Genomic DNA, 22,603 nt, shown 5'->3' with positions numbered 1-22,603 from the left:
TGATGCTACTAGTCTGTGCCAGTCACTTCACTGGTAGCCCGTCCACCACAGAATACAGTTCAAACTTCTCACCCACAAAGCTCTCCACAGTGCTGCACCTCCATACATCTCCTCCCTCATTTCCGTCTACAACCCTACTCATGCTCTCTGTTCTGTTAGCGACCTAAGATTAACATCCTCCATCGTTTGTACCTTTCACTCCCGTCTTCAAGACTTTTCTCGAGCTGCACCTACTCTCTGGAATACTTTGCCCCGGAATATTAGGTCAATTCACAACTTCTTCACCTTTAAACGTGCCTTAAAAACACATCTTTTCAGGCAGGCTTATCAAGCTACCTAGGATGACTATTCCCTGAGTAAACCTCTTCCCCACCAACTCCTCGCAGATCAGCCTACACCACTGCTTTCAGTTCAATAATGGCTTGAATACTACTTATCACAATCAACTACCTTATGTGTCACCCCCAATTCCTCATAGATTGTAAGCTCTTGCGAGCAGGGCCCTCACTCCTAGTGTTTCAGTTGCATATTAGCCAGTTACTTTTTTTTTTATACATAAACCATATGAAATTGTAAAACGCTGCGGAATATGGTAGCGCTATATAAATAAACATTATTATTAGTATTATTATTATTATGACAGCAAGTCTCACAGCCAAAAATACCTGTGCAGCTTGAGTGCAACTTGCTGTCTCATAACTATTTTAGAGCTGTGATTTGGCTGTAAAAACACAAACTGCAACATGGAAATTGCATTGTGGTCTACGATGACAAAAGTCAGATCCAATCCGATGTTGCGTCACAGCATGTCACCTGTCACATTGAAACCCCACTGACAATTATGAGATGTGATATTGCAATGTGACATCACAATCTTCATGTCAGGTGACACATGCTGCTAAGTAACCCCAGCCTAACACTAATAATTATATAAAGTGCCATTATGGGGTTTTTTTTTTGGGGGGGGGGGGTTTGCCTTCACACGTGGCAGATTTTGTTGCGGAAAATTACTGCCACTGAAAATAATAGGGCTTGTAGAAATCCATGTGCTTCCCATCAAAACAAGCCCATTCAGATGAATGATACTGATTTTCAGTTGCAGATATTTTCTGTAACATAATCTGCCGCAGCAGAAGGCACTTTAATGGAAATATTGATGGCAATTTGGCATTAGTTGGTATAAAGATTCATGCATCAGAGAAGCGCTCTGGCTACCAACCAAGTCTACTACACTTTGGATGGCGCTGTGTAGTTCTAGCGCAAACCAGACAGTAAACTAGAAATCTTGGAAGTTAAAGGGGTTATCCAAGATCTAGAATGCCCCGACATATGCTCGGGCCCCTCACAGAGGTTGTACTAACCTCGCTCCCTGGCACCTGCGATGCTTCTCATACCTGCCATAGCAGGCCGCAATGGGGACCAGCCTCCCTAGCATCGCGGGTGACACTAGGGAGGCTCATCCCCCGTTGAGGTAAGTACAACCTCTGTGAGGGTTTATCCAAGTGCTAGAATGCCTCCCCCCCATATTCCTGGGCCCCTCACAGAGGCTGTACTTACCTCGACGGGGGACGAGCCTTCCTAACGTCACCCGCGATGCTAGGGAGGCTCATCCCCGTTGTGGCCCGCTATTGTAGCGGCAGCCGTGCCGGTATTAGAAGCGTAGCGGGTGCCGGGGAGTGAGGTTAGTACAACCTCTGTGAGGGCCCGGGCATATGGGGGGGCATTCTAGATCTTGGATAACCCCTATAAAGACAAAGGGGGGCATTTATTATGAATTATATGCCACTTTTTGGCAAATTAATGTTGCAGATTTTGTCACAATTAATTTTTTCAGCAAAATCTGTGACTTTTTGAGCGGGGAAGAGGGCAGGCCGACAGGCCCATCTCATTTATCAGTTTCCATGCCAGTTTTTGAAAATGACTTACCAGTAGATTTTAGTATGTCGCACGGCCTGCTGGAGGAAGCGCCAAAGTTATGTAGAGGCATGCGCCTTCACATAACTTTGGCATATCCGCTGGCAGCGCAGAGGGACTAAGACCATCATCTAAATCGCCGGTCCTAATAGATGTTCCCCAAAGTACATTAGAAAAGTGCAACTAATCATATCAATGGCTCTGAAGAGTCCTACCTTATTAGGAAACTAATAACCACACATTATAAAGTAGTGAAGAAATAAATCTATTATATGGCAATAGGTATACTACCTGTAGGTATGTTATACACTGACCCCTTAATGACCAATGACGTACTGTGTACGTCATGATGTGGTGTTAGATTTGACTGACTAATCGCAGCGTTCAGCAGCGCAGCTCCGATCTCCTCAGTGAGTGGTGATCATCCCCCATTCAGGATGTTCGAACGGGACCCCCATAATCACCCAAAAAAAAAAAAACACCTGTACCGCCACCACAATTATTCAGGACAGTCGAGCGGTAGTAGTGTGTCAGCTGTAACATACATAGTGTAATGGCTGACATCGCTGCTGGCACTGATGTCGGCCGTTTAACTCCTTCCATGCCACGGCCCATAGGGACTGCTGTATGGGAGGGGTTAACAGGGAGGAAGCTCCCTCCCCATCGGGCCGCTGTGCTGCTGTGGCAGCGTCCCGATGGTTTGATCATAACAGAGGGAGGAATCTCCCTCCCCCTCCCATCGGGCCGCTGCTCTGCTGTGGCAGGGTCCAGGTGGTTACCATGGCAACCAGATTCCTTACACAGTCATCAGGCTTGCCATGTTATATCTAAGCATGATCAGGCTCCTGCTAAAGATAGGAGCCTGATCAGGCAAAGTGTTGTCACAATACACTGCAGTACGCTATACAGTGTACTGCAGTGTATTGTAGAGCCATAAGACCCACTGGATCTTCACAAACCAAGTGGGTCTGGGTACAAAAAGTGTTAAAAAAAAGTGAATTAAAAAAATAAAAAATATCTAACATTTTCCCATATCCGCACATTTATGATTGAGTAAAAATGAAAAAAAAAAAAAAAACAACTCTGCACATGTTTGGTATCGCCGCATCCATAACGACCTTATCTATAAAAAGATCACATTACTTTTACTGCATGGTGAATAGTGATGGACGAACATCTGCCGGGATGGTTCACGAACGCGATCAAATGTTCGCGAACCGCAAGTTCGCGGCGGGTCCCATTCATTTTAATGGCAGGCGAACCTGAAAAACCTTCAGCTCATATTTGCAGCCAAGAAATAATTACTAGAAGTGCACAAATAGTCCCACAACATGGACATTGACATACCAGATGTATTATTCGAATTTGCAATCTCCATGAATTTTTTTTTCAATGCAAAATATCGGCAATATAATTTTCGCGTACGCGCATGCGCAAATGCACTATAAAGAAAGTATATTGGTATATAACAACCCGCTTCAATCTGTTTTTTGGGGGTATATCACACCAGTAGAAATTATTTGTTCCAATAACGCTCGTCCCTCTATATACCTGCAGTATCGCAGCAGAACCGCACACAACTGCCGCACAATACAAATGCACTATAATATACTTTCTAACATAGAAAGTATATTATAACATTGTACACGGAAGGCAATCCATTAGAATATACATAAAGATAAAACGCAACCTTTAATAATGTTACTATGAGGGTCCATTCACACGTCCGTAAGTGTTTTGCGGATCTGCAAAACACGGACACTGGTAATGTGCATTCCGCAATTTGTGGATCGCACATTGCCGGCACTATAATAGAAAATGCCTAATCTTGTCTGCAATTGCGGACAAGAATAGAACATGTTCTATTTTTTTGCGGAAACGGAAGCAAAGATGCGGAAGTACGGATGTGAATCCACAAATGCGGATGCGGACAGCACATTCCGGCCCCATTGAAAATGAATGGGTCTGCACCCGTTCCGCAAAATTGCGGAACGGATCCAGACCCATTTTGCGGACGTGTGAATGGAAAAGATATCCCTCAGAATGAAAATAAATTAAATTGTTAAAGTTAAGCAAAAAGCATAGATGTGGTAGGCAATAGGAAAGTGCTCGGCGGCACTAAATCAGGTGCTCGGCGGCACCAAATCAGAAACCATATGTCCTACCACAATCTGGGGGGTTCCAGTGCACATCGATGAATTCCGGAGGGAAAGCAAAAAAAAATCCATCCCTGGGCTAGATGATGATGTGGTATTGAAGGACAGGGTGGGCAAAGAACTGTCCCTGATATTGCCCTACCGGGGGGTGCTATTCTGGCCCTGATAGCCTAACCACAGACCACCCACCCTAATAAGAGCGACCCCGTCCGGAACCTTACCCTATATAAAAATGGCCCTAGTAAGCCCCTAGGCCCCTGATTTCCAGGTGATCACTATATAGATCTATGTGTTTTTGACTCATTATAAAAGTATATTATAAGTATATCGCACCCCTCTGTGTATCACACCTATCGATAGCACACCTATACTAGTCCTTAAAATGACTTTTGTGGCCCTATTAGCTAGAGTTTGGTGTCCCTAACAGCCTGTCCCTGCTCCACACAGCAACCTCTCCCTACACTGGCAAAACACTGAATGTAAAATGGCGGCCAGATCAGGTTTATTTATAAGGTAGGGGGTATGTCCATGTGCTGAAACGTCTCAATTGGCGGAATCGCGGACATGCAAAGTTCGCCGCGAAACGACCACCGGGCGAACCGCAAGGCCATCTCTAATGGTGAACACCATAAAAAAAAATAAAAAATAAAAAAAACTTTGATGGAATTGCAATTTTGCCCACATCACTTCCCAAAAAATGGTATGAAAAGTGATCAAAAAAGTTATATGTTCCCAAAATTAGTACCAATCAAACTGTCACCTCGTCCCACAAAAAAAGAAGCCCCTACATGAGATGATCGCCCAAAAAATAAAAAAATATGGCTTTCAGAAAATGGACACACAAAAACATGATTTTTTTTCAAATATTCTTTTATTGTGTAAAACCAAATAAAAATAATAAAAATAGACATAATAAATATTGTCGCGTCCATAACAACCTGCTCTATAAAAATATCCCATGACATACCCCCTAAGGCGAATGGCGTGTAAATAAAAATAAAAAATTGTCACAAAAAAGCCATTTTTTGTCACCTTACAAAAAAAAGCGTAATGCCAAGCGATCAAAAAGTTAAATATAGACCAAAATAATATCAATAAAAACCGTCACCTCATCCCGCAAAAAATGAGACCCTACCTAAGACAATCGGCCAAAAAATAAAAAAGCTATGTCTTTCAGACTATGGAGACACTAAAACATAATTTTTCTAGTTTAACCACCTCAGCCCCCAGTGCTTAAACACCCTGAAAGACCAGGCCACTTTTTACACTTCTGACCTACACTACTTTCACCGTTTATTGCTCGGTCATGCAACTTACCACCCAAATGAATTTTACCTCCTTTTCTTCTCACTAATAGAGCTTTCATTTGGTGGTATTTCATTGCTGCTGACATTTTTACTTTTTTTGTTATTAATCGAAATTTAACGATTTTTTTGCAAAAAAATGACATTTTTCACTTTCAGTTGTGAAATTTTGCAAAAAAAACGAGATCCATATATAAATTTTGCTCTAAATTTATTGTTCTACATGTCTTTGATAAAAAAAAAATGTTTGGGTAAAAAAAAAAATGGTTTGGGTAAAAGTTATAGCGTTTACAAACTATGGTACAAAAATGTGAATTTCCGCTTTTTGAAGCAGCTCTGACTTTCTGAGCACCTGTCATGTTTCCTGAGGTTCTACAATGCCCAGACAGTACAAACACCCCACAAATGACCCCATTTCGGAAAGTACACACCCTAAGGTATTCGCTGATGGGCATAGTGAGTTCATAGAACTTTTTATTTTTTGTCACAAGTTAGCGGAAAATGATGATTTTTTATTTTTTTTTCTTACAAAGTCTCCACTAACTTGTGACAAAAAATAAAAAGTTCTATGAACTCACTATGCCCATCACGAAATACCTTGGGGTCTCTTCTTTCCAAAATGGGGTCACTTGTGGGGTAGTTATACTGCCCTGGCATTCTAGGGGCCCAAATGTGTGGTAAGGAGTTTGAAATCAAATTCTGTAAAAAATGACCAGTGAAATCCGAAAGGTGCTCTTTGGAATATGGGCCCCTTTGCCCACCTAGGCTGCAAAAAAGTGTCACACATCTGGTATCTCTGTATTCAGGAGAAGTTGAGGAATGTGTTTTGGGGTGTCTTTTTACATATACCCATGCTGGGTGAGATAAATATCTTGGTCAAATGCCAACTTTGTATAAATAAATGGGAAAAGTTGTCTTTTGCCAAGATATTTCTCTCACCCAGCATGGGTATATGTAAAATGACACCCCAAAACACATTCCCCAACTTCTCCTGAGTACGGAGATACCAGATGTGTGACACTTTTTTGCAGCCTAGGTGGGCAAAGGGGCCCATATTCCAAAGAGCACCTTTCGGATTTCACTGGTCATTTTTTACAGAATTTGATTTCAAACTCCTTACCACACATTTGGGCCCCTAGAATGCCAGGGCAGTATAACTACCCCACAAGTGACCCCATTTTGGAAAGAAGAGACCCCACGGTATTCGCTGATGGGCATAGTGAGTTCATGGAAGTTTTTATTTTTTGTCACAAGTTAGTGGAATATGAGACTTTGTATGAAAAAAAATAAAAATAAAAAATCATCATTTTCCACTAACTTGTGACAAAAAATAAAAAATTCTAGGAACTCGCCATGCCCCTCACGGAATACCTTGGGGTGTCTTCTTTCCAAAATGGGGTCACTTGTGGGGTAGTTATACTGCCCTGGCATTTTCCAGGGGCCCTAATGTGTGGTAAGTAGGTAAATGACCTGTGAAATCCTAAAGGTGCTCTTTGGAATGTGGGCCCCTTTGCCCACCTAGGCTGCAAAAAAGTGTCACACATCTGGTATCTCCGTATTCAGGAGACGTTGGGGAATGTGTTTTGGGGTGTCTTTTTACATATACCCATGCTGGGTGAAAGAAATATCTCGGCAAAAGACAACTTTTCCCATTTTTTTATACAAAGTTGGCATTTGACCAAGATATTTATCTCACCCAGCATGGGTATATGTAAAATGACACCCCAAAACACATTCCCCAACTTCTCCTGAGTACGGCGATACCACATGTGTGACACTTTTTTGCAGCCTAGATGCGCAAAGGGGCCCACATTCATTTTATGAGGGCATTTTTAGACATTTGGATCCCAGACTTCTTCTCACGCTTTAGGACCCCTAGAATGCCAGGGCAGTATAAATACCCCACATGTGACCCCATTTTGGAAAGAAGACACCCCAAGGTATTCAATGAGGGGCATGGCGAGTTCATAGAAATTTTTTTTTTTTGGCACAAGTTAGCAGAAATTTATATATTTTTTTTTTCTCACAAAGTCTCCCTTTCCGCTAACTTGGGACAAAAATTTCAATCTTTCATGGACTCAATATGTCCCTCACGGAATACCTTGGGGTGTCTTCTTTCCGAAATGGGGTCACATGTGGGGTATTTATACTGCCCTGGCATTCAAGGGGCCCTAAAGCGTGAGAAGAAGTCTGGAATATAAATGTCTAAAAAATTTTACGCATTTGGATTCCGTGAGGGGTATGGTGAGTTCATGTGAGATTTTATTTTTTGACACAAGTTAGTGGAATATGAGACTTTGTAAGAAAAAAAATAATAATTTCCGCTAACTTGGGCCAAAAAAATGTCTGAATGGAGCCTTACAGGGGGGTGATCAATGACAGGGGGGTGATCAATGACAGGGGGGTGATCAGAGAGTCAATATGGGGTGATCACCCCCCTGTCATTGATCACCCCCCTGTAAGGCTCCATTCAGATGTCCGTATGTGTTTTGCGGATCCGATCCATGTATCCGTGGATCCGTAAAAATCATACGGACATCTGAATGCAGCATGACAGGGGGGGGTGATCAATGACAGGGGGGTGATCAGGGAGTCTATATGGGGTGATCACCCCCCCTGGAAGGCTCCAGGGAGACGCATGTATGTGTTTTGCGGATCCGATCCATCTATCAGTGGATCCGTAAAAATCATACGGACATCTGAATGCAGCATGACAGGGGGGGTGATCAATGACAGGGGGGTGATCAGGGAGTCTATATGGGGTGATCACCCCCCCTGGAAGGCTCCAGGGAGACGCATGTATGTGTTTTGCGGATCCGATCCATCTATCAGTGGATCCGTAAAAATCATGCGGACATCTGAATGGAGCTTTACAGGGGGTTGATCAATGACAGGGGTGTAATCAATGACAGGGGGGTGATCAGGGAGTCTATATGGGGTGATAACCACAGTCATTGATCACGCCCCTGTAAGGCTTCATTCAGACGCCCGTATGCGTTTTGCGGATCCGATCCATCTATCAGTGGATCCGTAAAAATCATGCGGACATCTGAATGGAGCTTTACAGGGGGTTGATCAATGACAGGGGTGTAATCAATGACAGGGGGGTGATCAGGGAGTCTATATGGGGTGATCACAACAGTCATTGATCACGCCCCTGTAAGGCTTCATTCAGACGTCCGTATGCGTTTTGCGGATCCGATCCATCTATCAGTGGATCCGTAAAAATCATGCGGACATCTGAATGGAGCTTTACAGGGGGTTGATCAATGACAGGGGGGTAATCAATGACAGGGGGGTGATCAGGGAGTCTATATGGGGTGATCACCCCCCCTGGAAGGCTCCAGGGAGACGCATGTATGTGTTTTGCGGATCCGATCCATCTATCAGTGGATCCGTAAAAATCATGCGGACATCTGAATGGAGCTTTACAGGGGGTTGATCAATGACAGGGGTGTAATCAATGACAGGGGGGTGATCAGGGAGTCTATATGGGGTGATAACCACAGTCATTGATCACGCCCCTGTAAGGCTTCATTCAGACGCCCGTATGCGTTTTGCGGATCCGATCCATCTATCAGTGGATCCGTAAAAATCATGCGACATCTGAATGGAGCTTTACAGGGGGTTGATCAATGACAGGGGGGTAATCAATGACAGGGGGGTGATCAGGGAGTCTATATGGGGTGATAACCACAGTCATTGATCACGCCCCTGTAAGGCTTCATTCAGACGTCCGTATGCGTTTTGCGGATCCGATCCATCTATCAGTGGATCCGTAAAAATCATGCGGACATCTGAATGGAGCTTTACAGGGGGTTGATCAATGACAGGGGTGTAATCAATGACAGGGGGGTGATCAGGGAGTCTATATGGGGTGATAACCACAGTCATTGATCACGCCCCTGTAAGGCTTCATTCAGACGTCCGTATGCGTTTTGCGGATCCGATCCATCTATCAGTGGATCCGTAAAAATCATGCGGACATCTGAATGGAGCTTTACAGGGGGTTGATCAATGACAGGGGGGTAATCAATGACAGGGGGGTGATCAGGGAGTCTATATGGGGTGATAACCACAGTCATTGATCACACCCCTGTAAGGCTTCATTCAGACGTCCGTATGCGTTTTGCGGATCCGATCCATCTATCAGTGGATCCGTAAAAATCATGCGGACATCTGAATGGAGCTTTACAGGGGGTTGATCAATGACAGGGGTGTAATCAATGACAGGGGGGTGATCAGGGAGTCTATATGGGGTGATAACCACAGTCATTGATCACGCCCCTGTAAGGCTTCATTCAGACGTCCGTATGCGTTTTGCGGATCCGATCCATCTATCAGTGGATCCGTAAAAATCATGCGGACATCTGAATGGAGCTTTACAGGGGGTTGATCAATGACAGGGGGGTAATCAATGACAGGGGGGTGATCAGGGAGTCTATATGGGGTGATAACCACAGTCATTGATCACGCCCCTGTAAGGCTTCATTCAGACGTCCGTATGCGTTTTGCGGATCCGATCCATCTATCAGTGGATCCGTAAAAATCATGCGGACATCTGAATGGAGCTTTACAGGGGGTTGATCAATGACAGGGGTGTAATCAATGACAGGGGGGTGATCAGGGAGTCTATATGGGGTGATAACCACAGTCATTGATCACGCCCCTGTAAGGCTTCATTCAGACGTCCGTATGCGTTTTGCGGATCCGATCCATCTATCAGTGGATCCGTAAAAATCATGCGGACATCTGAATGGAGCTTTACAGGGGGTTGATCAATGACAGGGGGGTAATCAATGACAGGGGGTGATCAGGGAGTCTATATGGGGTGATCAGGGGTGATCAAGGGTGAATAAGGGGTTAATAAGTGACAGTGGGGGGGGGTGTAGTGTAGTGGTGCTTGGTGCAACATATTTACTGAGCTACCTGTGTCCTCTGGTGGTCGATCCAAACAAAGGGGACCACCAGAGGACCAGGTAGCAGGTATATTAGACGCTGTTATCAAAACAGCGTCTAATATACCTGTTAGGGGTTAAAAAAAACACATCTCCAGCCTGCCAGCGAACGATCGCTGCTGGCAGGCTGGAGATCCACTCTCTTACCTTCCGTTCCTGTGAACGCGCGCGCCTGTGTGCGCGCGTTCACAGGAAATCTCGCGTCTCGCGAGAGGACGCGCCGGCGCGTCCACCCAGAAGAGCAGGGCCGCCGCAAAGACGCAATCCTGCGTACGGCGGTCCTGAGGAGGTTAAAGGGCTTCTGTCACCCCCCTAAAGTCATTTTTCATTTTTTGGCTACTTAAAATCCTTATACTGCGATTTATCAATATATAGTGCTCGTACTCTTTTTCGTTCAGTAGTTTCTTCAAAAAACGGACTTTTATAATACGTAAATTACCTCTCTACCAGCAAGTAGGGCGGCTACTTGCTGGTAGCAGCCGCATCCTCCTTTTAAAAAGACGCCCCCTCCTCATGTTAATTGACAGGGCCAGCGAGCGCTCTCGTCCTCTGGCTGGCCCTGTCTGCGTTCTAAATCTTGCGCCTGCGCCGTACCGGTCTTCAGTTGGCACAGGTGCACTGAGAGGAGGACACTCGCTCGGCCGCTCCTTCCTCAATGCGCCTGCGCCGATGACGTCACATCTACACCTGGCACAGGCGCACTGAGGAAGATGCGGCCGAGCGAGCGTCCTCCTATCAGTGCGCCTGCGCTGACTGAAGACCGGTACGGTGAAGGCGCGAGATTTAAAACGCAGACAGGGCCAGCCAGAGGACGAAGCTATTTTTTGTCACCTTACATCACAAAAAGTGTAATACCAAGCAATCAAAAAGTCATACACACTCCAAAATTGTACCAATAAAACAGTCATCTCATCCTGCAAAAAATGAGACCCAACATAAGACAGTCGACCAAAAAAATAAATAAAAATATGGCTTTTTAGAATATGGAAACACTAAAAATATTACGCTTTATTATGTAAAACTGAACCAAACAACCAAAAAAAGTAGTCATAATTGGTATTGTCGCATCTGTAACAACCTGCTTTATAAAAATACCACATGATCTAACCTGGCAGATGAACATTGTAAAGAACAAAAAAAAAAAAATGGTGCCAAAACAGCTATTTTTTGTTACCTTTCCTCACAAAAAGTGTAATACAGAGCAACCAAAAATCATATGTATCCTAAAATAGTACCAACAAAACTGCCACCTTAGGCCTCATGCACACGACCGTTGTGTGCATCTATGGCCGTTGTGCCGTTTTCCGTGATTTTCTGCGGACCCATTGACTTTCAATGGGTCCGTTGAAAACTCGGGAAATGCACCGTTGTTCATCCGCGCCGTGATCCGTGTTTCCTGTCCGTCCAAAAAATATGACCTGTCCTATTTTTTTGACGGACAACGGTTCACGGACCCATTCAAGTCAATAAGTCCGTGAAAAAACACGGATGCAAACAAGATTGGCATCCGTGGCCGTAGGCTACTTTCACACAGATGGATCCGCAGATCCGTCTGCATAAAAGCTTTTTCAGAGCTGAGTTTTCACTTTGTGAAAACTCAGATCCGACAGTATGTTCTAACACAGAGGTGTTCCCATAGTGATGGGGACGCTTCTAGTTAGAATATACTTTGAACTGTGTACATGACTGCCCCCTGCTGCCTGGCAGCACCCGATCTCTTACAGGGGGCTGTGATCCGCACAATTAACCCCTCAGGTGCTGCACCTGAGGGGTTAATTGTGCATATCATAGCCCCCTGTAAGAGATCATGTGCTGCCAGGCAGGAGGGGGCATACCCCCCTCCCTCCCCAGTTTTAAATTCATTGGTGGCCAGTGGGCCCCCCCTCCCTCCCCTGTAGTACTGTAGATTCATTGGTGGCCAGTGCCCCCCCCTCCCTCTCCTGTAGTACTGTAGATTCATTGGTGGCCAGTGGGCCCCCCTCCCTCCCCTCCCCTGTATTACTGTAGATTCATTGGTGGCCAGTGGGCCCCCCATCCCTCCCCTGTAGTTCTGTAGATTCATTGGTGGCCAGTGGGCCCCCCCTCCCTCCCCCTCCTAATTAAAATCTCCCCCCCCCCCCTATCATTGGTTACTTAGCAATTTTTAGAAGCATTATACTTACCTGCGAGCTGCGATGTCTGTGTCCGGCCGGGCGCTCCTCCTACTGGTAAGTGAAAGGTCTGTGCTATAAGCAATGCGCCGCACAGACCTTTCACTTACCAGTAGGAGGAGCGCCCGGCCGGTCACAGACATCGCAGCTTGCAGGTAAGTATAATGCTTCTAAAAATTGCTAAGTAACCATGGCAACCAGGACTGCAGTAGCGTCCTGGTTGCCATGGTTACCGATCGGAGCCCCAGCTATTAAACTGGGACTCTGATCGGAACTCTCCGCTGCCACCAATGATAGGGGGGGAGATTTTGGGGCCCACTGGCCACCAATGAATCTACAGTACTAAAGGGGAGGGAGGGGGGCCCACTGCCCACCAATAAATCTACAGTACTACAGGGGAGGGAGAGGGGGCCCACTGGCCACCAATGAATTTAAAACTGGGGAGGGAGGGGGGTGTGCCCCCTCCTGCCTGGCAGCACATGATCTTTTACAGGGGGCTATGATACGCACAATTAACCCCTCAGGACCTGAGGGGTTAATTGTACGGATCACAGCCCCCTGTAAGAGATCGGGTGCTGCCAGGCAGCAGGGGGCAGTCATGTACACAGTTCAAAGTATATTCTAACTTGAAGCATCCCCATCACTATGGGAACGCCTCTGTGTTAGAATATACTGTCGGATATGAGTTTTAACGATCTAACTCAAATCCGATGGTATATTCTAACATAGAGGCGTTCCCATGGTGATGGGGACGCTTCAAGTTAAAATATACCATCAGATTGGAGAAAACTCAGATCCGATGGTATAATAGGGACTCCTGACTTTACATTGAAAGTCAATGGGGGACGGATCCGTTTGCAATTGCACCATATTGTGTCAACGTCAAACGGATCCGTCCCCATTGACTTGCATTGTAATTCAGGACGGATCAGTTTGGCTCTGCACGGCCAGGCGGACACCAAAACGACTTTTTTTTCATGTCCGTGGATCCTCCAAAAATCAAGGAAGACCCACGGACGAAAAAACGGTCACGGATCACAGACCTACGGACCCTGTTTTTGCGGACCTTAAAAAAAAAACGGTCGTGTGCATGAGGCCTTATCCTGTAGTTTCCAAAATGGGGTTATTTTTTGGAGTTTCTACTCTAGGGGTGCATCAGGGGGTCTTTAAATGTGACATGGCCCTCCAAAAACCATATGGCATTCCATTCCCTCTGCGCCCTGCCGTGTGCTCATACAGCAGTTTAGGATCACAAATGGGGTGTTTCTGTAATCTACAGAATCAGGGTAATAAATATTGAGTTTTGTTTGGCTGTTAACCCTTGCTTTGTTACTGGAAAAAATGGATTGAAATGGAAAATCTGCCAAAAAAGTGAAATTCTGAAATTTCATCTCCATTTTCCTTTAATTCTTGGGGAACACCTAAAGGATTAACAATTTTTTTATAATACCTTGAGGGTGTAGTTTCTAAAATGTCATTTTTGAGTGGTTTCTAATATGTAAGCCTCACAAGGTGACTTCAGAGCTGAACTGGTCCTTAAAAAGTGGGTTTTGGAAATTTTCTGAAAAATTTCAAGATTTGCTTCTAAACTTCTGGTTGCTAAGAGATGTTGTTTGTAAACCTTCAGTTTTTTATCACGCGCGTGAAAAACGCATCAAAACGCATTGCACCCGCGCCGAAAAAACTGAACAACTGAACGCAATCGCAGACAAAACTGCTTGCAAAATGGTGCGAGTTTCATGTCATGCTCGTGTGAAAGAGGGCTAAGTTTTTATCGCATTGCACCCGCGCGATAAAAACGGAACACAATCGCAGTCAAAACTGACTGCAATTGCGTACCTACTCGCGCGGGTTTGCCGCAATGCATCCGGACCTTATCCAGACACGCTCGTGTGAAAGAGGCCTATGGGGCCAGGGCTGCGTGAAAAACGCTGATTATAGAACATGCTGCGATTTTTACGCAATGCAGAACTGATGCGTGAAAAACAACACTCATATACACAGACCCATTGAAATGAATGGGTCAGGATTCAGTGCGGGTGCTATGCGTTCACGCCACGCATTGCACCCGCGCGGAAAACTCGCTCGTGTGAAAGGGGCCTAAGCCTTCTAACGCCCCCAAAAAATAAAATGGCATTCACAAAATGATCCAAACTTGAAGTAGACATATGGGAAATGTAAAGTAATAACTATTTTTGGAGGTATTACGGTCTATTATAAAAGTAGAGAAATTGAAATTTGGAAATTTTTCAAAATTTTTGGTAAATTTGGTATTTTTTTAATAAATAAAAATTACATTTTTGACTCAATTTTACCACTGTCATGAAGTACAATATGTGACAAGAAAACAATCTCAGAATGGCTTGGATAAGTAAAAGTGTTTTACAGTTATTACCACATAAAGTGACTCATTTCAGATTTGCTAAAAATGGCCTGGGCAGGAAGGTAAAAACTAGATTGGTCTTGAAGGGGTTAAATGAAATGTTCCCTTATATACTTGCTAAAGCAGTTGTTTCATAGCATTGCATGCTTCCTCTTCCAGTAATTGCCATGCTCTGTTTCACTTTAATAATTTTTGTTGGGTGTATACCAGTATAGAGTATTTATGCCAAGATTTACATAGGCGTTTGCAATACTTTTATGAGTAGGACACACGCCCAAAATAATCTGTTCTTTTTATAATCTTTTTTCTCAGACATAAAACTAAAAGTGTTTTATATCTTATGTTTGTCCCATATCATTATTTGACATTTTCACCTTGTTTTCAGTATTTTTGTGGTATGTAGATTAAAATTTTTGTTTCATATAGAGCTGCTTCTGTTACTATACATCCCAACAATCCTGGATCCTGCAGGGTAATCCCAGATTTTGGCCCTGGGACGGCTGAAGTATGTCCCGATTTCAACTGCATCTTAGTCCTGAGGATGAAGATACAGTTGAATACAATGGTGAAGCAGGGAGCTTTTAGTTCCCTGCTCCACCAGTCCCCAGTCTGTGTTCTCCTCAGAAGCAGGCACACGGGACGGGAGAGTCCACAGGTTAAGGATGATTCCTTGATCTGAGAGCTATCCTATCAGCTCAGCGGGTGTAATGGGGTCACTACATAGTGCCTGCTGCTGGGGAAAGCATGATGTACTCTGTTCATCTCTGAAATGGGGTTAGGTGAGTATTACTATTTTATTAACAATACAGGGGCAGCACTACGGTAAGGAAGCTCTAAGGGGCAGAATTATTGTAAGGAGGACACTAAGGAAGCGTAACTACTGTAAGGGGAATAACTACTGTGGGAGGGCACAAAAGGGACTCAGCAGTATTGAGTGTGTATAGACAGGCACAGCGGTTAGAGGCATATCTTACTGTAAAGAACATTTTTAGCAAGGCCTGCTATGCACACTGCTGCTGTTGTCCCTCATTGGGCACCAACAGTTGGGTGGTATGTTATTATATATGCTATACAGAGTAGGCTTTGTTCACCTTGAGCATGAGCCTCACATTTAGGCCCCTTTCACACGGGCGAGTATTCCGCGTGGATGCGATGCGTGAGCTGAACGCATTGCACCCGCACTGAATCCCGACCCATTCATTTCTATGGGGCTGTTCAAATGAGCGGTGATTTTCACGCATCACTTGTGCGTTGCGTGAAAATCGCAGCATGCTCTATATTCAGCGTTTTTCACGCAACGCAGGCCCCATAGAAGTGAATGGGATTGCGTGAAAATCGCAAGCACCCGCAAGCAAGTGCGGATGCGGTGCGATTTTTACGCACGGTTGCTAGGAGACCCGATCATTATTATTTTCCCTTATAACATGGTTATAAGGGAAAATAATAGCATTCTGAATACAGAATGCATAGTAAAATAGAGCTGGAGGGGTTAAAAAAATAAATAAAATAATTTAACTCATCTTAATCCACTTGCTCGCGCTGCCGGCATCTCGTCTGTCTCCTTCTTTGCTGAACAGGACCTGTGGTGAGCATTCATTGCAGGAACAGGACCTGTGGTGACGTCACTCCAGTCATCACATGATCCATCACATGATCTTTTACCATGGTGATGGGTCATGTGATGTATCATGTGATGACCGGAGTGACGTCACCACAGGTCCTGTTCCTGCAATGAATGCTCACCACAGGTCCTGTTCAGCAAAGAAGGAGACAGACGAGATGCTGGCAGCACGAGCAAGTGGATTAAGGCAAGTTAAATAATTTATTTATTTATTTTAACCCCTCCAGCGCTATTTTACTATGCATTCTGTATTCAGAATGCTATTATTTGCCCTTATAACCATGTTATAAGGGGAAATAATACAATCTACACAACCCCGATCCCAAGCCCGAACTTCTGTGAAGAAGTTCGGGTTTGGGTACCAAACATGTGCGATTTTTCTCACGCGAGTGCAAAACGCATTACAATGTTTTGCACTCGCGCTGAAAAATCGCGTGTGTTCCCGCAACGCACCCGCACATTTTCCCGCAATGCCCGTCTGAAAGAGGCCTTACTGTTTACATCAAATGTAATCGTAGGGGTCGTTTCATCGAATTAAAGCCAAAAGACCATACTTTTGGCTACTGTTAGGCTGGTCTACATCGATAATGTGCAGTATACGTTTTTCACAATGGGAGTCAATAGGGAGCGTATGCCACTGTATGCCTTTTCAGTGTCATGGTTCGGAGTCTTCTGTTGGAGGTATATGCTAGGCAATACTCCCAAAATATATTCTCAAACTTGATGCTTACAGAGCCCTAGTTCAAAGTACTTAGATAACTAAAGCCTTGGAAATATGCCCTATGACACAACACAAGATATAAATGTTATTTTATAAGGTGTGTTCTGTGCTAAAGGCTGAACTGCTATTAACTGTTAAAAAAAGCTCTGTATTTGATATAGAGGCACATGATATTCCTGCAGTAAGGCCCCTTTCACACGTGCGAGAATTCAGCGCGGGTGCAATGCATGAGGAGAACGCATTGCACCCGCACTGAATCCGGACCCATTCACTTCAATGGGGCTGTGTACATGAGCGGTGATTTTCACGCATCACTGGTGCATTACGTGAAAATCGCAGCAAGCTCTATTATGTGCGTTTTTCACGCAACGCAGGCCCCATAGAATTGAATAGGGCTGATTGAAAATCGCAAGCATCCGCAAGCAAGTGCGGATGCAGTGCGATTTTCACACATGGTTGCTAGGAAACGATCGGGATGGGGACCCGATCTTTATTATTTTCCCTTATAACATGGTTATAAGGGAAAATAATAGCATTCTTAATACAGAATGCTTAGCAAAATGTCCATTAAGGGGTTAAAAATAATAAACAAATTTAACTCACCCCATCCACTTGATCGCGAAGCAGATCTCCTCTTCTTTCTACTTTCTTCAGGACCTGGGTAAAGGACCTTTGATGACGTCACTGCGCTCATCACATGGTCCGTCACCATAGACCATTTTTTAACCCCTCAATGGACATTTTAGTAAGCTTTCTGTATTAAAAATGCTATTATTTTCCCTTATAACCATGCTAAAGGGAAAATAATAAAATCTACACAACACCTAACCCAAACCCGAACTTCAGTGAAGAAGTCCGGGTTCGGGTCTGGGTACCAAACATGCCGATTTTTCTCACGCGCGTGCAAAACGCATTAAAACGCTTTGCACTCGCGTGGAAAAATCGCACATTTTTCTGCAATGCAATGCTGTAGGCACTCTGTGTGCCAGCAGGTGCTCCATATGGCACTGTATTGTGAGTGTATCTCCTAGAAGCAATGCTGGGAGAGAAGTTCACAATTCTTGTATGCCTTATATGAAATTTGAAAAAAGAACAGTAAACCCCATTGAAGTCTAGGGACACCATATTTTAGCTCTATAAGGTTTCATATAACATGGTTATATGCAGGGGTGTATTGGTCATAGACCTTATAGGGAAATTTCCCCGTGGGCCAATGCCCAGGGGACTGCCTGAGCCCTCCTCATGGCCGGCCAGTGGCAGTTTTTGGTGATGTATTTTGTGCTGTTGGAGGCAGTATTTTGTGATGGACTGTGGTATTTAGCTCTGTTGGGGTGGTATAATTTGCTACAATATGGTATTGCTGGCTCTGCCTTCCATCTATTTGGACCCGACTACAAAACAGGGCCACTTTTAGTATTTTTTTCCAGGGCCACTTAGGCCCCTTTCACACGGGCGAGTATTCCGCGCGGATGCGATGCGTGAGTTGAACGCATTGCACCCGCACTGAATACCGACCCATTCATTTCTATGGGGCTGTTCACATGAGCGGTGATTTTCACGCATCACTTGTGCGTTGCATGAAAATCGCAGCATGCTCTATATTCTGCGTTTTTCACGCAACGCAGGCCCCATAGAAGTGAATGGGGTTGCGTGAAAATCGCAAGCATCCGCAAGCAAGTGCGGATGCGGTGCGATTTTCACGCACGGTTGCTAGGAGACGATCGGGATGGAGACCCGATCATTATTATTTTCCCTTATAACATGGTTATAAGGGAAAATAATAGCATTCTGAATACAGAATGCATAATAAAATAGCGCTGGAGGGGTTAAATTATTTTTTTTTATATTTAACTCACCTTAGTCCATTTGATTGCGATGCCCGGCATCTCCTTCTGTCTCCTTTACTGAACAGGACCTGTGGTGAGCATTCATTATAGGTCAAGGACCTGTGGTGACGTCACTCCGGTCATCACATAATCCATCACATGATCTTTTACCATGGTGATGGATCATGTGATGACCGGAGTGACATCACCACAGGTCCTTGACCTGTAATGAATGCTCACCACAGGTCCTGTTCAGTAAAGGAGACAGAAGGAGATGCCGGGCATCGCGATCAAGTGGACTAAGGTGAGTTAAATTTTTTTTTTTTTTTTTTTTAACCCCTCCAGCGCTATTTTACTATGCATTCTGTATTCAGAATGCTATTATTTTCCCTTATAACTATGTTATAAGGGGAAATAATACAATCTACAGAACACCTAACCCAAGCCCGAACTTCTGTGAAGAAGTTTGGGTTTGGGTACCAAACATGCGCTATTTTTCTCACGCGAGTGCAAAACGCATTACAATGTTTTGCACTCGCGTGGAAAAATCACGAGTGTTCCCGTAACGCACCCGCACATTTTCCCGCAACGCCCGTGTGAAAGAGGCCTTAGGCTGCGTTCACACGGGCGAGATTTCCGCGCGGGTGCAATGCGGTAGGTGAACGCATTGCACCCGCACTGAATCCGGACCCATTCATTTCAATGGGGCTGTTCAGATGAGCGATGATTTTCACGCATCACTTGTGCGTTGCGTGAAAATCGCAGCATGCTCTATATTCTGCGTTTTTCACGCAACGCAGGCCCCATAGAAGTGAATGGGGTTGCGTGAAAATCGCAAGCATCCGCAAGCAAGTGCGGATGCGGTGCGATTTTCACGCATGGTTGCTAGGTCACAGTATATTCACTGTATTATTTTCCCTTATAACATGGTTATAAGGGAAAATAATAGCATTCTGAATACAGAATGCTTAGTAAAATAGCGCTGGAGGGGTTAAAAAAAAATAAACAAATTAACTCACCTTCTCCTCTTGATCGCGAAGTTCCCGGTCTCTTCTTTACTTCTTTAATGATGAGTTGTGGGCTAAAGGACCTTTGGTGACGTCAGATCACATGCTCCAATCACATGGTCCATCACCATGGTGATGTACCATGTGATTGGAGCATGTGATCTGACGTCACCAAAGGTCCTTTAGCCCACAACTCATCATACCGGGAACTTCGCGAACAAGAGGAGAAGGTGAGTTAATTTGTTTTGTTTTTTTAACCCCTCCAGCGCTATTTTACTAAGCATTCTGTATTCAGAATGCTATTATTTTCCCTTATAACCATGTTATAAGGGAAAATAATACAATCTACACTACAACTAACCCAAACCTGAACTTCTGTGAAGAAGTCCGGGTTCGCGTCTGGGTACCACAGTCGGTTTTTTATCACGCGCGTGCAGAGCACATTGCACCCGCGCGATAAAAACTGAACATCGGAATGCAATCGCAGTCAAAACTGACTGCAATTGCATTCCTACTCGCGCGGGTTTGCCGCAACACACCGGGACGCATCCAGACCTAATCCGGACACGCTCGTGTGAACCCAGCCTAAGAGTTCCCAGTCCGCCCCTGGTTATATTAAGCCTTAACACTCCTGTGTGCTTGAGGTCTAATTGATCTAGTGTGGATATTGATTACTTCTTTGGAAATTGGATAAAATGTAATTTGTTAAAATGAATGTGTCACATATCATTTTTTTCTACCAGTTAAAACCAGATGCTTCCTTCTAATCTGATTTTATTTTCTGAATGAAGATTCTATATTCTATTTCCAGAACAGGATTATGGGGGCAGCCATCTTACTGAGCTGTGTTTACAACATTTAGAGATGTGCTTTACAGCAGCCACCATGGGTCATAGGCACAATGGACTAGAAGGGACCTAATTGACATCTACGGGGGGATTTTCTAGGCATGTTCTGTGACTTGTGCAGAGGTCAGGAGTGAGTAGATAAACTGTAACATCACTTTATTGTGAATGGTATATCCTGTGATATCTATACAGAGTTAATATCAGTCATTCTGTTAATAGTTTATTTTGATCAATTTACAAAATGTAAAGTGAATAAAGGGGCATTGTTGCAAACATCTTGATGAACCTACACAAATCTTTTGTGGATGTAGGCTTGCTCAAATCCTTCTGTCTATTCATGTAATTCCAGAAAGACTTGATTATATTGAGATGAGGGCTCATTAGCTGTATGCTTGTGGTCGTTGTCCTGCTACAGAACACATTTGGAGGCAATGAGACTCCTCCCTGATGGTTGTCCCTTCTGCAGCAGGACAAGGACCACAAACATATAGCCAGTGTCACTAAGAACTATCTTCAGTCCAAAGAAAAACAAAGGGCCAGATTTATCATTAGCTCAGGTCAGAATAATGGAGTGAAAAAGTCCCAAAAAAAGTCCCAAACGCTAAAACTGCGCACAAATTTGCGACTTTTTTCTGCTCTGCACTATGCTCTCCAGTTTTCTGAAAGTGGGCGTGTTTTCTTATGTAAATGAATCTCTAGACAGATTTACTATTGGGACTATTTAAAAAGTCGAGACTTTTTAATAGAACATGCGACTTTTTCATAAAAATGTGCGACTTTTTCGTAAAGATGTGTGACTTTTGTAAAGCTGCTTACTGACGGATAAACTGCTACCGTCAAACCACATTTATTACAGTCTTAAAGGGCCGATCATAAATCTGACTTGGCTAAAACTGACTTTAGCCATATGTTAAAGTGGAGTGAGCTGTCAGAGTCATGATAAATCTGGCCCAAAGAGTCCTGAAAGTGATGATATGGCCCTCACTGTGCCCTGATCTCAATATCGAGTCTGTCTAGGATTACATGAAGAGACAGAAGGATTTGACCAGATCTGTGGTTAGTTCTCCAAGATGGTTGGAACAACCTCTCTTCCAAGATCCTTCAAAACCTGTGTGCAAGTGTACCCAGAAGAATTGATTCTGAAGACAAAGGGTGGTTGCACCAGATATTGATTTGATTTAGATTTCTATTTTGTTCATTTTATTAATTGATACAAAATAAACAACATAAACGTTTGGATAGTATTCTTACTTTGCAGCATTTTTCCACACCTGCCTACACCTTTTGCACAGTACTATAGTTAGTGACAGTGAAATTAAAATAACTGCCCAAAAATACTTTAAAAATATGGTTCAAATAAAAACTTGATTTAAACAATAGATCATTTTCTAATTACCCATTCAATTTAATTGGCTACTTTCACACTGGCGTTTTGGCTTTCCGTTTGCGAGATCCATTCAGGGCTCTCACAAGCGGTCCAAAACGGATCAGTTTTGCCCTAATGCATTCTGAATAGAAAAGGATCCGCTCAGAATGCATCAGTTTGCCTCTGTTCCGTCTCCATTTCGCTTTGGAGGCGGACACCAAAACGCTGCCTGCAGCGTCCGTCTGACGAAACTGAGCCAAACTGATCCGTTCTGACACACAATGTAAGTCAACGGGGACGGATCCGTTTTCTATGACACAATAGAAAACGGATCCGTCCTCCGTTGACT

General features: G+C 44.1%; 1 protein-coding gene and 1 long non-coding RNA gene across 2 annotated transcripts in view; both read left to right on the top strand.

Annotated features, from left to right (window-relative positions):
- Window positions 1-22,603, top strand: part of LOC120989700 (17-beta-hydroxysteroid dehydrogenase 13-like) — a 56,616-nt gene that overhangs the window by 4,118 nt on the left and 29,895 nt on the right. The window lies entirely within an intron of this gene.
- Window positions 15-12,098, top strand: LOC120989702. The gene is made up of 3 exons (XR_005776310.1): window positions 15-149; window positions 1,269-1,271; window positions 12,088-12,098. It is a non-coding gene; the product is annotated as an uncharacterized LOC120989702 (long non-coding RNA).

This window comes from Bufo bufo, chromosome 2 (assembly GCF_905171765.1).
Source record: "Bufo bufo chromosome 2, aBufBuf1.1, whole genome shotgun sequence".
NCBI classification, from domain to species: domain Eukaryota; kingdom Metazoa; phylum Chordata; class Amphibia; order Anura; family Bufonidae; genus Bufo; species Bufo bufo.
Note: the sequence above shows the minus strand (reverse complement) of the source record. Positions and strands in the feature narration are given on the sequence as shown.